General features: G+C 36.8%; 1 pseudogene; it reads left to right on the plus strand.

The window, feature by feature from the left end:
* Positions 1-8,094: 8,094 nt before the first annotated feature.
* On the plus strand, positions 8,095-16,700 carry LOC114687335 (annotated as a pseudogene).
* The last annotated feature ends 251 nt before the right edge of the window (positions 16,701-16,951 follow it).

The following is a 16,951-nucleotide window of genomic DNA, read 5'->3' on the forward strand; positions in this document are numbered from 1 at the left end:
CTAGAGCTCCACCTGGGGCTTGGCAGTGGATCTCTGCATCTGCTTCCATCAGTCACTGGGTGAGAGTTCTATCATGACAGTTAGGGTGTTTGACCATCTGATCACCAGAGTAGGTCAGTTCAGGCTGTCTCTCTACCATTGCCAGCATTCTATTATGGAGGTATCTCTGTGGATTTCTGGGGACATCTCTAGCACTTTGCTTCTTCCTATTCCCATGGGGTCTTCATTTATCATGGTATCTCTTTCCTTGTTCTCCCTCTCTGTTCTTTATCCAGCTGGGATCTCCCACTCCCCCTAAGCTCTCTTTCCCCCAAACCTTGTCCTTCATTACCCCTATCACATCCAGTTTGCTCAAGTAGATCTCATCCATTTCTCTGTCACTGGGCAATCCCCGTGTCTTTCTTAGTGTCCTCTTTACTAGGTATCCTCCCTGGAGTTGTGAGTAGCAGTCTGGTCATCCTTTGCTTTACATCTAGTATCCACCTATGAATGGGACAGAAGGAAACCAATAAAAAGGACCGTTGTCTTCAAGATTCTAATTCTCTCTATGCTTACTCTTGATTTCTCAGAGACCTTTCTTACATGTTATGTCTTCTTTAAATCCAAACTTTGCATTTTGATAACAAATGTTTCCAATAGCAATCTCCGAAGTCTCCAGAAGGAAGATGGGGCCCCAACAATAACTCTACCCAATCCAGAATGATGCCATGGTAATCATCATCATACTACACTTCTTGCTAGAATTTCTGACAATCTGACCCATTACTCTAAGACTTGCTGAGGAACCTACAGTTAGTCTAACTGAGATTTAACTATCTGAGCTTTCTCACAGTATCCAACAGAGATACCATCACCCCCTAAACTTCAGGAAGCAGTTCTCAGAAAATGACGCCCCTTCTACCTAAGGTTTCATATTTCTCAGTGTATGGATGATGGATATAGGGTTGGGGGTGGAAAAAATATTAGAATCAGTATTCTCCGAAAAAAAGGAAAAAGAAGAAATGGAATGCATAGGTATAAGATATTATGGTAGATTATTGTATATACTAGTAAACAAATTTAGTAAAATAGCATCCTTAGATAATTTGCACTGTAATTTGCACTGTTATGGATTCTTATATGTTGATGCAAATGTAAACTATGTTTATATTCCTGTTTAAGATAATTTGTATATTGATACAAATACAGAACTATATTTGTTATAATATACATATATTTATATTCTTATTTGAAATATTTGTATATTAATGCAAAAGTAAATTTATATCTGTCATACTTTATGTATGTTCTACTTCTGTTTAGGATATTCAGTATATTGATATATATTTAAGATTATTGTCATATTGCATATTGCACTATATATTCCTATCTCTGTCATAAATATCTTGTGTATTGTCACAATTTTGAAGTCATCATTCTTTACCCATGCATTTGCTTATAGACTGTTTACCTTGTTTACATGAAACCTTAGTCCTTAGGTTATTTCAGTAGATAAGACTTAAAGATTTATAGTCACCTACACTGGTCATCTCTATAGTTATGTTAGTTAGGTTATCCAGACTTACAGATACATAGGTCAGATGGACAGGTAATCTTCAAACACTTCATAGACCTAGAGAATATGGCATTTAAATAACTTAGAATTCTGTTGACATGAGACACAATTGCTCCTGGCTGCACCAATTTGATCCCGAGAGAATGTTGGGCTTCTAAGACATTTCCATTTGGAAGTTTGTCTTCTTGGCACAAAATGGCCTGCTGGGCAAACAACTGCCCCTTGCCTTGACTGCTGACAGTACAATGGCAATGATGTCCTTTTTGGACAAGCAGGACACAAGGAAAGGGACCACTGTACTCTGCCAAGAAAGGGTAAGATGGTCTTTCAGAATTCCTGTTTCTGAAAATGGTCTGTCAGATACTCTAGGCCTGTAGCCAATTTGAATGTACCAACAATGCTGAAAAACATTAGGTGACTGTCCAGGCTGCCAGCTATCTCTGTCTACTCTTGCAAGATTCCCAAAAGTTGCTTGCATCCATTTACCATTTCTCAGGTACCATTATATTCCTTCTCAGGTCTTTGATGGGATTGAAGACTACCAGTTACAGTTACAACTTTATATATATATCTTAGATAGAACATATTAAGTATTAGATTCAGGTTCTTTAGGATAGAACACCCTTTGGAATGATCTTTGTAATATACCATTTACCTATGCTCTAGACTTCTCTGGATTTTAGTATGTGTTTCTTGCTTGATATTGTTTGCATTGATTGTAGTTCCATCTTATCTAGCTCATTATCCCTCATTACTCCTGGACAATATTTGATAACCATTCCTTTGTATATAGTCTTGTATTAAGTTAAAACCTTCTTATTTAGACAAAAAAGGGGAGATGTAATGGGTAGCCATTCCAGCTTTGGTCTGGAAGTTCCAACTCCCATTGAGGTTTCGGTAACTATCACTACTATAAGGCAGAGCCAAGGGAGGGCCCTGAAGACACGAGATCAGGACGTTCTCTCTTGCTGCTGGGAGCCCAGACACTAGAGGTGGGCCAAGGAGAGAGCTCCAGAGAAGCCCTCCACCCCCACAGACTGCACTGCATCTTTCCCAGAACCCTCAACCTACCTATCCCTTCATTTGTAAGTTATGCCATTAAATAAATCTCCTTTTAACTATGTGGAGTGGCCTTAATAATTTCACCAATAATATACCATGTTTGTCATTCTGACTCTGGGTTACCTCATTCAGGATGATTTTTTTCTAGATCCATCCATTTGCCTGCAAATCTCATGATGTCATTGTTTTTCTCTGCTAAGTAGTACTCCATTGTGTATATATACCATATTTTATTTAACCATTCTTCAGTTGAAGGGCATCTAGGTTGTTTCCAGGTTCTGGCTATTACAAACAATGCTGCTATGAACATAGCTGAGCAAGTGCCCTTGTGGTATGATTGAGCATTCCTTGGGTATATGCCCAAGAGTGGTATAGCTGGGTCTTAGAAATTGATTCCCAATTTTCTAAGAAACTTGCCATATTGATTTCCAAAGTGACTGTACAAGCTTGCATTCCCACCAGCAGTGGAGGAGAGTTGTTCTTCTCCAGCATAAGCTGTTTTCAGTGTTTTTGACCTTAGCCATTCTGACAGGCATAAGGTGGTATCTCAGAGTCGTTTTCAATTGCATTTCCCTGATGATTAGGGATGTTGAGCAATTCTTAAATGTCTTTCAGCCATTTGAGCTTCCTCTGTTGAGATTTCTCTGTTTAGCTCTATAGACCATTTCTTTATTGGACTGTTGGGCATTTTTATGTCTAATTTCTTGAGTTCTGTATATATTCTGAATATCAGCCCTCTGTCAGATGTGGGATTGGTGAAGGTCTTTTCCCATTCTGTAGGCTGTCATTTTGTCTTATTGACAGTGTCCTTTGCTCTACAAAAGCTTCTCAGTTTCAAGAGGTCCCATTTATTAATTGTTTCTGTCAGTGTCTGTGCTATTGGTGTTATATTTAGGAAGCGATCTCCAGTGACAATGCATTCAAGACTACTTCCCACTTTCTCTTCTAGCAGGTTCAGAGTAACTGGATTTATGTTGAGGTCCTTGATCAAATTGGACTTAAGTTTTGTGCACGGTGACAGATATGGATCTATTTGCAGCCTTCTACATCGTGACATCCAGTTATGCCAGCACTATTTGTTGAAGATGATTCTTTTTTCCATTGTACAGTTTTGGTTCTTTGTCAAAAATTATATGTCCATAGGTGTGCAGATTAATATCAGGGTCATCAATTCGATTCCATTGATCTACATGTCAGTTTTTATGTCAGTACCAAGCTGTTTTTATTACTGTAGTAGCTCTATAGCAGAGCTTGAAGTTAGGGATGGTGATGCCTCCAGAGGTTGTTTTATTGTACATGATTATTTTGGCTATCCTGTTTTTTTCCCCCATATGAATTTGAGTACTGTTCTTTCCAGGTCTGTGAAGAATTGTGCTGGGATTTTAATGGGGATTGCACTGAATCTGTAGATTGCTTTTGGTAAGATTGCCATTTTTACTATGTTAATCCTACCTATCCATGAGCATGAGATTTCTTTCCTTTTTTGACATCTTCTTCAATTTCTCTTTTCAGGGACTTAAAGATCTTGTCATGCAGGTCCTTAGCTTGCTTAGTTAGTGTTACCCAAGGCATTTTATATCATTTGTGACTATTGTAAAGGGTGATATATCTCTGATTTCCTTCTCAGCCTGTTTGTCAATTGTATACAGGAGGGCTACTAATTTTTTTTGAATTAATCTTGTAGCCTGCTACATTGCTGAAGGTGTTTATAAGCTGTATGAACTCCTTGGTTGAATTTTTGGGCTCACTTATGTGTGCTATCATGTCATCTGCAAATAGCAAAAGCTTGATTTCTTCCATTCCAATTTGTATCCCCTTGATCTCCTTATGTCGTCTCATTGCTCTGCCTAGGACTTCAAGTACAATATCAAATAAGTATGGGGAGAGTGGACAGCCTTGTCTTGGTTCTGATTTTAGTGGAATCGCTTTGAGTTTCTCTCCATTTAATTTGATGTTGACTTTTGGCTTGCTGTAAATTGCCTTTATTATGGTTAGGTATGTTCCCTGTATTCCTGATCTCTTCAAGACCTTTATCATGAAGGGGTGTTGGATTTTGTCAAATGCCTGTTCTGCATCTAGTGAGATGACCATGTGGTTTTTTTCTTTGAGTTTGTTTATATGGTGTATAACATTGACAGACTTTCATATGTTGAACCACCCTTGCATCCCTGGGATGAAGCCTACTTGATAATGGTGGATAATTGTTTTGATGTGTTCTTGGGGTCTGTTTGCCAGTATTTTATTGAGTATTTTTGCATCAATATTCATGAGGGAGATTGATCTCTAGTTCTCTTTCTTTGTTGATCTTTGTTTGGCTTGGGAATCAGGGTAATTGTAGCCACATAGAAGGAGTTTGGTAATGTTCCTTCATTTTCTGTTATGTGGAACAATTTAAAGAGTATTGGTATTAACTCTTCTTTGAAGATTGGGTAGAATTCTGTACTGAATCCATCTGGGCCTGGGCTTTTTGTGGTTGGGAGACTTTTAGTGACTGTTTCTATTTCCTTAGGGGTTATTGGACTATTTAAATAGTTTATCTGGTCTTGATTTAACTTAGGTATGTTGTACCTATCCAGAAAATTATCCATTTCTTTTAGATTTTCCAGTTTTGTGGAGTAGAGTTTTTTGAATTATGACCTGATGATTCTCTGAATTTCCAAAGTATTAGTTGTTATGTCTCCCTTTTCATTTCTGATTTTACTAATTTGGATGCTCCCTCTCTGTCTTTTGGTCAGTTTGGATAAGGGCTTATCTATCTTGTTGATTTTCTCAAAGAACCAACTCTTTGTTTCATTGATTCTTTATATTGTTCTCTTTGTTTCTATTTCATTGAGTTCAGCTCTCAGTTTGATTATTTCCTATTGTCTATTCCTCCTGGGTGACTTTGTTTCTTCTTGTTCTAGAGCTTTCAGGTGTGCTGTTAAGTTACTAGTGTGAGATTTCTCCAACTTCTTTATATGGGCATTTATTGCTATGAATTTTCCTCTTGGCACTGCTTTCATAGTGTCCCATAGGTTTGGGTACGTGGTATATTCATTTTCATTGATCTCTAGGAAGTCTTTAATTTCTTTCTTCATTTCTTCCTTGACCCATTCGTGATTCAGTTGAGCATTATTCAGTTTCCATGAGATTGTAGGCTTTATGTAGTTTTTGTTGTTGTTGTTGAAATCTAACTTTAAACCATGATAGTCTGATAGAACCCAGGAGGTTATTCCAATTTTTTGTATCTGTTGAGATTTGGTTTGTGGCCAAGTATGTGGTCGATTTTAGAGAAGGTTCCATGGGGTGCTGAGAAGAAGGTATATTCTTTTTTGTTAGGATGGGATTTTCTGTAATATTGATTAAGTCCATTTGAGTCATAGCATTAGTTAAGTCCTTTATTTCTCTGTTGTTTTGATTTGGCAGAGAGGTCCAGTGGTGAGAGTGTGGTGTTGAAGTCTCCCACTATTAATGTGTGTGTGTGGGGGGGAGTTTATATGTGATTTAAGCTTTAGTAATGTTTCTTTTACATATGTGAGTGTCCTTGTGCTAGGGGCATAAATGTTCAGAATTGAAACTTCATCTTGGTAGATCTTTCCTGTGATTAGTATGTAATGCCCTTCTTGATCTCTTTTGGTTGGTTTTAGTTTAAAGTCTATTTTGTTAGCTATTAGGATGGCTACACCCGCTTGCTTCTTAAGATCATTTGATTGGAAAGACTTTTCCCAGCCTTTTACTCTTAGGTAGTGTCTATCTTTGAATTTGAGGTGTGTTTCTTGTATGCAACAGAAAGATGGGTCCTGCTTTTGTATCCATTTTGTTAGCCTGTGTCTTTTTATAGGTGAATTAAGTCCATTGATATTAATGGATATTAATGACCAGTGGTTGTTCATTCCTGTTATCTTTTGGTGGTAGTGTGTGTACTTCTATTCTTTGGAGTTTACTGTTGTAGTGTTATCTATTGCCTGTGTTTTTGTGGGTGTATCTGACTTCCTTAGGTTGGAATTTTCCTTCTATTGCTCTCTGTAGGGCTGGGTTTGTGGATAAGTATTGTATAAATCTGGCTTTGTCTTGGAATGTCTTCTTCATTCCGTCTATGATGATTGAAAGTTTTGCTGGGTATATTAGTCTGGGCTGACATCCATGTTCTCTTATTGTCTGCATTACATCTGTCCAGGTATTCTGGCTTTCAAAGTCTCCATTGAGAAATTGGGTGTTATTCTGATGGGTTTGCCTTTATAAGTCACTTGGAATTTTTCCTCTGCTGCTCTTAATATTCTTTCTTTATTCTGTACATTTAGTTGTTTAATTATTATGTGGTGAGGGGACTTTTGGGGGATCTAGTCTGTTTGGTGTTCTATAGGCTTCTTGTATCTTCATAGACATTTCCTTCTTTAAGTTGGGAAAGTTTTCTTCTATGATCTTGTTGAATATATTTTCTGTGCCTTTGAGTTGGAATTCTTCTCCTTCCTCTATCCCTATTATTCTTAGGTTTGGTCTTTTCATGGTGCCCCAGATTTCTTGGACATTTTGTGTTATGACTTATTTGGCATTGGTATTTTCTTTGACTGGTGAATCCAATTCCTCTATTGTATTCTCTACATCAGAGATCCACTCTTCCATCTCTTGTATTCTGTTGGTTATTCTTTCATCTGTGTTTCCTGTTCATTTATTCAGATTTTCTATTTCCAGCATTTCCTCTATTTGTGTCTTCTTCATTGTTTCTATTTCCCTTTTCAGGTCTTGAACTGTTTCCCTAACCTGTTGCATTGCTTTTTCATGGTTTTCTTTAAGGGTTTTATTGTTTTCTTCCACTTTTTTATTTGTCTTTTCCTCTAGTTCTTTATAGATTTCTTCCCATTTTTGTTTGACTTTTTTTCATTTTCTTTATTGATTTCCTTCACTTTTTTGTTCATCTTTTTCTCAATTTCATTTTTCATTTTTTCTTGAAAGGCCTTTAGCAACTTCATGATGCTATTTTTAAGGTTGCTTTCTTCTGCTTCTTCCACCTTGTGATGTTCAGGTCTTGCTGTTGGAGCAGGGCTAGATTCTGGTGATGCTGTATTGCTCTTTATGTTGTTGTATGTACTTCTTCCTTGACGTCTGCCCATCTCCTCATCTAATAGATATAAGAGGTGCCTGTGTCTGAGCAAGTTGCTGTTGGTCCACTCTGTGCTTGTTGTGTCTGTGTCTCAGGGGCCCCTTCTGGGTCTAATCTTAGCTCTTGGTTTGATTAGAGCAGGCAGCTTCTGTGTCTCAGCGAGCAGCTCTTGGGTCAACCCAAGCTAGTTGATTCTGTGATTCACAGATTCATTCTTGGTCTTCTCAGGGCTCTTGGTCCAGTCAGAGCTGACAGATTCTGCATTTTAGGAAGCCTCTTTTGGTCCAATGAGAGGTGGTGTATTCTTTTTTACAGAAAGCCATTCTTGGTCTAATCAGGGATGGCAGATTACCTGTCTCCTGAGTTTACTCTTGGTCCAATGACAGCACTTTGTCCAATGAGAGTTCTTTCTGTCTCTGGGCTGGATGAGAGCTCTCTGCCCCAGATGGGAGCTTTGGGCCAGATGAGAGCTGAGGATTTGTCTCCAAGCCTCAGGAAGTGTCGGGGGCCTTGGGCGGATGGGTATGAGGGCAGGGCATATAAATTGCAGGGTCTGCTGGGGGGTCTTGGCGAAGGGGAACCTTCCTGCAGGAGCCTTGCCAGCTTGCTGGGAACTGGGGCCCAGTTGGGCGGGTCTTCTCCCAGAACACATGGGGCCCAGGGATGAGACCTAGGGGCAGACCTCCCTGAGTATGAACAGAGTCATTCACTTCTGGACTGGATGGGAGCTCTGGGCCAGATGGGAGCTGGGGCTTAGTCTCCAAGCCTCAGGGAGTGGCAGGGGTCTCAGACAGATGAGTGTGGGGGCAGGGTATGTAGATTGCAGGGTTCGTTAGGAGGGGTCTTGGAGAAGGGGAACCTTTCCTCAGGAGCCCTGCCCGCTGGCCAACAACTCAGCATTTTCTTAAAATTTGATGCTAGAGAGGCCCACAGAAATCCACAAAAATACCCCCACATTAGACTGCTGGCAATGGTCAAGAGACAGCCGGAACTGACCTACTCTGGTGATAGGATGGCCAAACACCATAATAGTTGTGCCAGAAACCCCATCCAAGGACTGAGGAATCTGGATGCAGAGATCCACAGCTAGGTCCTGGGTGGAGCTCTGGGAGTCTAATTAGTGAGAAAGAGGGGAATTTATATGAGCGAAAATTGTTGAAACCAAGGTTGGATAAAGCACAGGGACAAATAGCCAAACGGATGGAAACACATGAACTATGAACCAAAGGCTGAGTGGCCCCCAACTGGATCAGGCCCTCTGAATAGGTGAGACAGTTGATTGACTTGATCTGTTTGGGAGGCATCTAGGCAGTGTTACCAGGTCCTGTGCTCATTGCATGAGTTGGCTGTTTGAAACCTGGGTTTATGCAGGGACGCTTGGCTCAGTCTGGGAGGATGGGACTGGACCTGCCTGGACTGAGTCTACCAGTTTGATCTTAGTACTGGGGCGGTGGAGGCTTTGCCCTGGAGGAGGTGGGATGGGGCGAAGGGGAGGGGGGCGAGGAGGGGGGAGAACAAAGGAATCCGTGGCTGATATGTAGAACTGAATTGTATTGTAAAATAAAATAAAAGGGAAAAAAAGAGGAAATAAAAAATTTCCTTAAGGAAATCGAGGAAAAGACAAACAAAAAATTGGAAGAAATAAATAAATCCCTTAAAGAAAGTAAAAAAAAAACAAGAAAAAGCAATTAGACATGTGAGAAAAACAATTCAAGACTTGAACATTCAAATGGAGGCAATAAAGAAGACCCAAAACTAAGAGAATGATGGAAATGGAAAATTTGAGTAAATGAACACGAACTACAGATGCAAACATAACCAACAGAATGCAAAAAAATGGAAGAGAGAATCTCTGGCATTGAAGATAGGATGATGAAAACAATTCATCAGTCAAAGAAAACATTAAAGCCAAGAACCTCATAACACAAAATGTCCAAGAAATCTGGGACACCATAAAAAGACCAAACCTAAGAATAATAGAGATAGAAGAAGAGGAATACCAGCTCAAAGGCACAGAAAATATATTCAACAAAATCATAGAAGGAAATGTTCCCAACCTAAAGAGGGAAATGCCTATAAGAATACAAGAAGCTTATAGAACACCAAACAGAACAGACCCCTTCCCCCAAAAAAGTCCCCTTGCCACATGGAAAAAGGCTAAGCAGCATATAAATGCAGACCCATCAGCATAACACCTGACTTTTCAATGGAGCCTCTGAGAGTAAGAAGGTCCTGGACAGATGCTATGCAGACACTAAGCGATCCTGCATGCCAGCCCAGACCACTATACTTGGCAAAACTTTCAATCATCATAGACAGAGTGCACAAGGTATTCAAGGACAAAACCAGATTTAAACAATACCACAAATCCAGCCCCACAGAAAGGATTAGAAGGAAAAATCCAACCTAAGGAATTTAGATGAACCCACAAAAATACAGGGAATCCCTTGTCAACAATTCCCAAAAAAGAGAAACAGACACACACATTATCACCAAAACATAATAGAAATTAACAATCAATAGTCATTAATATCCTTTAATATCAGTGGAATCAATTTAACTATAAAAAGACATAGGCTAACAAATGGATATGAAAAGAGGATCAGTCCTTCTGCTGCATATAAGAAACACACGTCAACTTCAAAGACAGACACTACCTCAAAGTAAAGAGTTAGGAAAAGACTTTCCAAGCAAATGTACTTAAGGAGCAAGCTGGTGTAGCTATCTTAATATATAACAAAATAGACTTCAAAATAAATTAATCAAAAGAGATAGAAAAGGACATTATATATTCATCACAGGAAATACCTATCAAGATGAAGTCTCAATTCTGAACCTTTATGCCCCAAATAAAAGGGCACCCAAATATGTAAAAAAAAAAAAAGCATTACTAAAGCTTAAATCACACACCAAACTCCACACATTAATAGTAGTAGACTTCAATATCCCACTCTCACCAATGCCAGACTGTGGTTGATATATTGTGCACCCCAATAAACTTAACTGTGTTCAGAGAACCAAAAAGCCACTAGATACAGAGGCCAGAAAATGGTGGCACACATGCCTTTAATCCTAGCATTCCAGAGGCAGAGATCCATCTGTATCTCTGTGAGTTTAAAGCCACACTGGAAACAGCCAGGCATGGTGACTCATGCCTTTAATCCCAGGAATGATGGCAGAAAGCAGAAAGATATATAAGATATGAGGACCAGGAACTAGAGCTGGTTAAACTTTTAAGATTTTGAGCAGCACAGTTCAGCTGATACTCATTCTAGATGAGGACTCAGAGGCATCCAGTCTGAGGAAACAGAATCAGCTGAGGAACTGGCAAGGTAAGGTAGCTGTGGCTTGTTCTGCTTCTCTAATCTTCCAACATTCACTCCAATAACTGGCACCGGGTTTGATTTTATTAATAAGAACTTCTAAGATTCATGCTACATCAGACAGATGTTATAACTCAAATGGACTTAATAGACATCTGCAGAACATTCTACCAAAACACAAAAGAATATACCTTCTTTTCTGTACCCCATGGAACTTTCTCTAAAATTGACAATCCTTGGTTACAATGCAAATCTCTACAGATACAAAAAAATTGGAATAACCTACTGTATTTTATCAGATCATGATGGCTTAAAGTCAGAATTCAAAAACAACACGAATCACAGGAAGCCTACAAACTCATGGAAACTGAATGGTGCTCAACTGAATCACCACTGGGTCAAGGAAGAAATAAAGAAATAAATTAAATTTATGGGTCTCTATGAAAGCAGTACTAAAAGGAAAGTTTATAGCACTAAATGCCCACATAAATAAGTTGGAGAAACCTCACACTAGTGACTTTACATCAAACCTGAAAGCTCTAGAACAAGAAAAAGCAAACTCACCCAGGAGGAATAGGTGACAGGAAATGATCAAATTGAAGGCTGAATTTTTTTTTTATTTAAAAAATAGAAACAAATAGAAGATTACAGAGAATCAATGAAACAAAGAGCTGATTCTTTGAGAAAAATCAAATAGACAAACACTTATGTAAACTAACCAAAAGGCAGAGAAAGAATATCAAAAAAAATCAGAAAAGAAAAGGGTGGCATAACAACAAACAATGAGGAAATCCAGAAAAACCTTCAGGTCATATGTCCAAATCTTGTACTCCAGAAAATTGAAAAATCTAAAAGAAAATGGACAATTTTCTGCATAGATACCACATACCAAAATTAAATCAAGATCAGATAAGCAATTTAAATAGACCTATAACCCCTTTGGAAATAGAAGGAGTCATTAAAAGTCTTCTAATCTAAAAAGCCCAGGGCTAGATGGCTTCCGTACAGAATTCAACCAGAATTTCAAAGAAGAGCTAATACAAATATTCCTAAACTGGTTCCACACAGTAGAAACAGAAGGAACATTATCAAACACTTTTTATGAAGCTACAATTAACCTGATACCCAAAGCACATGAAGATGCAATAAAGAAAGAGAATTACAGACCAATCTCCCTCATGAACACTCATGCAAAAATACTCAATAAAATACTGGCAAACTAAATCCAAGAACACATTAAAAAAAATCATCCTCCATGATCAAGTAGGCTTTATCCCAGACATGCAGGAATGGCTGAACATATGAAAATTTGTCAATGTAATCCATCATATAAACAAACAAAAAACCATATGGTCATCTCATTAGATGCTGAAAAAGCCTTTGACAAAATCCAACACCCCTTCATGATAAAGGTCTTAGAGAGATCTGGAATACAAGGAACATACCTAAACATAATAAAGGAAATATACATCAAGCTGACAGCCAACATCAAACAAAATTAGAGAAGGTCAAAGCAATTCCACTAAAATCAGGAACAAGACAAGGGTGTCCGCTCTCCCCATATCTATTTAATATAGTACTCGAAATTCTAGATAGGGCAATAAGACAACAAAAGGAGATCAAAAGGATACAGATTGGAAAGGATGAAAGCAAACTTTCACTATTTGCAGATGATATAGTATACATAAGAGACCCCAAATGTTTTACCAAGGAACTCCTACAGCTGATAAAAACCTTCAGTAATGTGGCAGGATACAAGATTAACTCAAAAAAAAATCAGTAGCGCTTCTATATACAAATACTAAATGGGCAGAGAAAGAAATCAGAGAAATATCACCCTTTATAATAGCCACAGATAATATAAAATACCTCGGGGAAACTCTAAGGAAGCAAGTGAAAGGCCTGTATGACAAGAACTTTAAGTTTTTGAAGAAAGAAATTGAAGAAGATATCAGAATATAGAAAGATCTCACATCTGAGGACCAACAATAAAATTGGAAATCTTACCAAAAGCAATCTACAGATTCAACGCAATCCCCATCACAATCCCTACACAATCCTGCACAGACCTTGAATGTTAATTGATTAATTGTTTTTAAACCCCAATCGGCTTTAGTAATTAGGGAAATGCATATTAAAATATATGCACTTTGTTAATAGGCAGACAGAAATAAATAGCTTAAAGACATTTTCATAGTTTTTTTCTTAAATCAGAAAAGAATATAATACATTTGATTTCAGGAAAATTGCACCTTGGTCAAAATTTCATGGTGAATATTGTTTTAAAATTATTAGCTATCATCTACATTACATATTTTGTTAAACTTGAATAAACTATTGATAACAGATAACTTAGCCATTATAAAACTACTTAATTTGCATTTCTTTATTATAAAATTTACACTTATTTATATAAATATGCATTAATACACGCACACATATATGTGTGACTTCAATTTCATCTAAATTCACAATAATACTATATGCAATTAGATAAAATTTCTTTCAAGGTAACTCATTCAAATTTACATTACTGTTTAAAATTTTTTTATTTAATATGTATGAGTGTTTTGCCTATCTTTGTGTATGTATACCACATGTATGCCAAGCACACATGGAGACCACAAGAAAGTATCAGATTGCCAGGAATTACACTTTCAAATGGTATTGAGCTTTCAGACTTGTGTTAAAATACTAACCCAGTCTACCACAAGAGTTACAAGTGCTCCTAATCACTGAGCCATCATATCTACAGCACCTAACTATACATTACTTTTAACATGCCATATATTTGAATTGCTACATGACACTTTCTATCTTTGTCAGACTTCTTAGTCTGACACTTCACCATTTGTAGTGGCAAAATAATCATTTATGAAGTTTTCCAGGGACTAGTAAAAGAGAATATGGGAGAGAGACTATGATTGGGAATATGATAAAAAAAATTCTAGGAACAGGTACCATAAACAACACACAGTGTGTGAATATAGAAAAAAAATCAAGCAATAGTTCACCATCAAGGGTCAATTACAGAGTATATGAACTGTATACTGGTGACATATTCAAAATATAGTTACAGACTATATTTAAGTGTTTCTAAAGCAAAAGATGAACTGAACATAATGTTCTAGAAATGACTGCACAGGTGCAGGGATTTCACTTTCATTAGAATTTGGTTCAGTTAAATAAACAATACAGATTACAGCTTACAGCACAAAATACGTGTATACAAGTTTTATATATTTTACAACATAAAATTAAATTGAAATATTTATCCTAACAAATCAAGTGGCTGACAGTAGCAGTTCCATCTTTGACAAGGACCTTCAGGTACTCAAAGGGGAGTAAAATACCATGAGTAAAATAATCACATGCTTTCATAGCGTCAGGGGAAGAGGCTGCAGGGACACAAGTCTCAAGTGGTACATGGTATAATAAAATGCTGCCCTCCCATGATCTGATGATAAAAATCAACTCACCTGAGGTCATTCCTAAGATTGCAAATCCAAAAATAAATGGTTAAAATTACCTTTTCAGAAAAATCTAAGTATTTTTTTAATTAATCAACTATACAGCCTTTTTGGGCAAGTATGTTTAAAATCTAATAAAAATAGTATTTTACAGTCAAAACAGGAAGATTCTGATTGCAATGATTAGTATCTATCAAACCATATTTTAATTATTTTCCTTTTGTAGATTGTTTGAAATTAGTCTTTATTCATTTCCATCTGTACATACATGCATATGTGAATTCAACTACTGCATATTGCTTATCTTTATTTTGATTACCTTTTAATAAAATTATATTGAATTAAAGATCATGGAAATATTATATTAAAATAATAATTTGTAAATTTAAAATCTCATTGAGCTACATATAAATAGGCAAATTCACCTATAAATATACATTCCTGCATTCTAATATTCATATGTTAACTAAGTCAGGCACACTTAGAAAATTATAGAATTTACATAACTACACATACACATCAGGCCATATAACTTGATCATCTTTATCCTCATGTTGTTTTCATATTTTTATATTAAATATGCAATATCTGCAGCTGTACACATAAATGTATGACTTCATGTTGCTTACACTATTTTAGTCTTTACCTTTGAATGATTAGAAAATTTATCCTTTGGTTACAAATGTTCCCAGAAATATATATGTTCAATAGGTAGGGTTGGCCAAACTGTCACAAACTGTGTTTGGAAAAAAAGTAATCAGGAAATATTTGTTATTTACTATGTACTAAGAAATGAACATTTCGCTCAAAAATAGTAAAAGATGTTAATGGTATTATTGATTAGGAATGTAAAAATCACATTAAAATTCACTATTTTTCATTGAATCTTGATATATTGGGAATTATTTTATGTGTATTTGAATATTAAGTCCAGGGAATTTGAAACTTCAATATCTTGCCATTTAGTCTCACTAACTTAGTATATATAATAATTATTTTTAAATTCAAACATAAAATAATTGTGTATTATTTTTAAGATTATCAGATGACAATATGCTAAATACACAATTCCTGTTATGGAAGGCAAATTCAGGAAAATTAATGTGTAGAAGGTGATATTTGTCAAGAACACCTTCTAGACTTTAGAGTTTATTAAATGCTATGTCAGATACATTATTAAAATTAAATCCTCTTTGAAGGTTGAAGCATAATTACATGTATTAATGAAGACAGAAATAAATTATGTGTAAAATAATGTTCTGCATAATGATTGTATTATGAACATATATCCTAAAGTTTTAAAGTTTATTGAAGAAAAATGACAAGGGAAATTGCTTCTCTATGAATGAATTCATTTTCTTGGGTCCAATGACCCTGACATGAAAGTGGCCCTCTTTACCACATTTCTACTTGTCTCTTTCATATTTGGGCCAATCATGGGATGATTATATTTATTAGAGTGGACTCTCAGCTCAATATAGCCATGTACATTTTCTTCAGCAACCTTTCTTTTTGTGACTTACACTATTCCACAATAATTAGACCAAAGATGCTGCTGGATCTTTTAGCTGAAGAGAAATAAATTCCCATGGTTGGTTGTGCCCTTTTGTTCTTCACCCTTTGTAATTCTGAGTGTCTACTGCTGGCAATGATGAACTATGATAGGTATCAGACCATCAGCAACTCTGTGTTCTACACAGAAATCATGTCTATTTTAATGGCTGGGATTTACCTGGTGGGAAGAGCAGACACTTTGATACATAAACCCCTTGTCTTTCTTTCACTTGTGTTTCTGTAGGTCCAATGAGATCAACTATTTTTTTCTGTGATGTCTCTCTTCCTCTATCAATATCTTGTTCAGAATCAGAGGCCAATGAGGTAGCAATATTCACAGTTTGGGGCTTATTGTGCTAAGTACCATTTCAGAACTCCTTGTCTCCTGTTACATCCTTTTATTGGTCTTGAAGATGTGCTCTGCTAAGGAAAGAGTCAAAGCTTTCTCCACCTGTGCCTCTCACCTGACTGCAGCTGCAATTCTGCAGGAAACTCTGTTCTTTATGTATTTCTGGCCGAGTTCTTATTCTCTAGATCAAGACAAAATGATCTCACTGTTTTACACCCTTGTAATTCCCATGCTGAACCCTCTGATTTACAGCCCAAGAAACAAGGATGTGAAAGAGGCTTTGGAAAAGTTGAAAAATAAACAGTGATTTTTCACCTTTATTTTCAGATTTTTAGATGTACATATACATGATTGCTTTTAATTCATTCTGCATCAGGGATTAAAAACATTACATCATATATTAATTAAAACTATATTATTAGTTCTAGCATCATTTTTTCCCGTTTATTTTATTTTAAATACCATTCAGTTGTACATATCAGCCACGGATTCCCTTGTTCTCCCCCCTCCTGCCCCCCCCCCCTTCCCCCAGCCCACCCCCTATTCCCACCTCCTCCA

Source organism: Peromyscus leucopus, chromosome 4 (assembly GCF_004664715.2).
Source record: "Peromyscus leucopus breed LL Stock chromosome 4, UCI_PerLeu_2.1, whole genome shotgun sequence".
NCBI lineage: Eukaryota > Metazoa > Chordata > Mammalia > Rodentia > Cricetidae > Peromyscus > Peromyscus leucopus.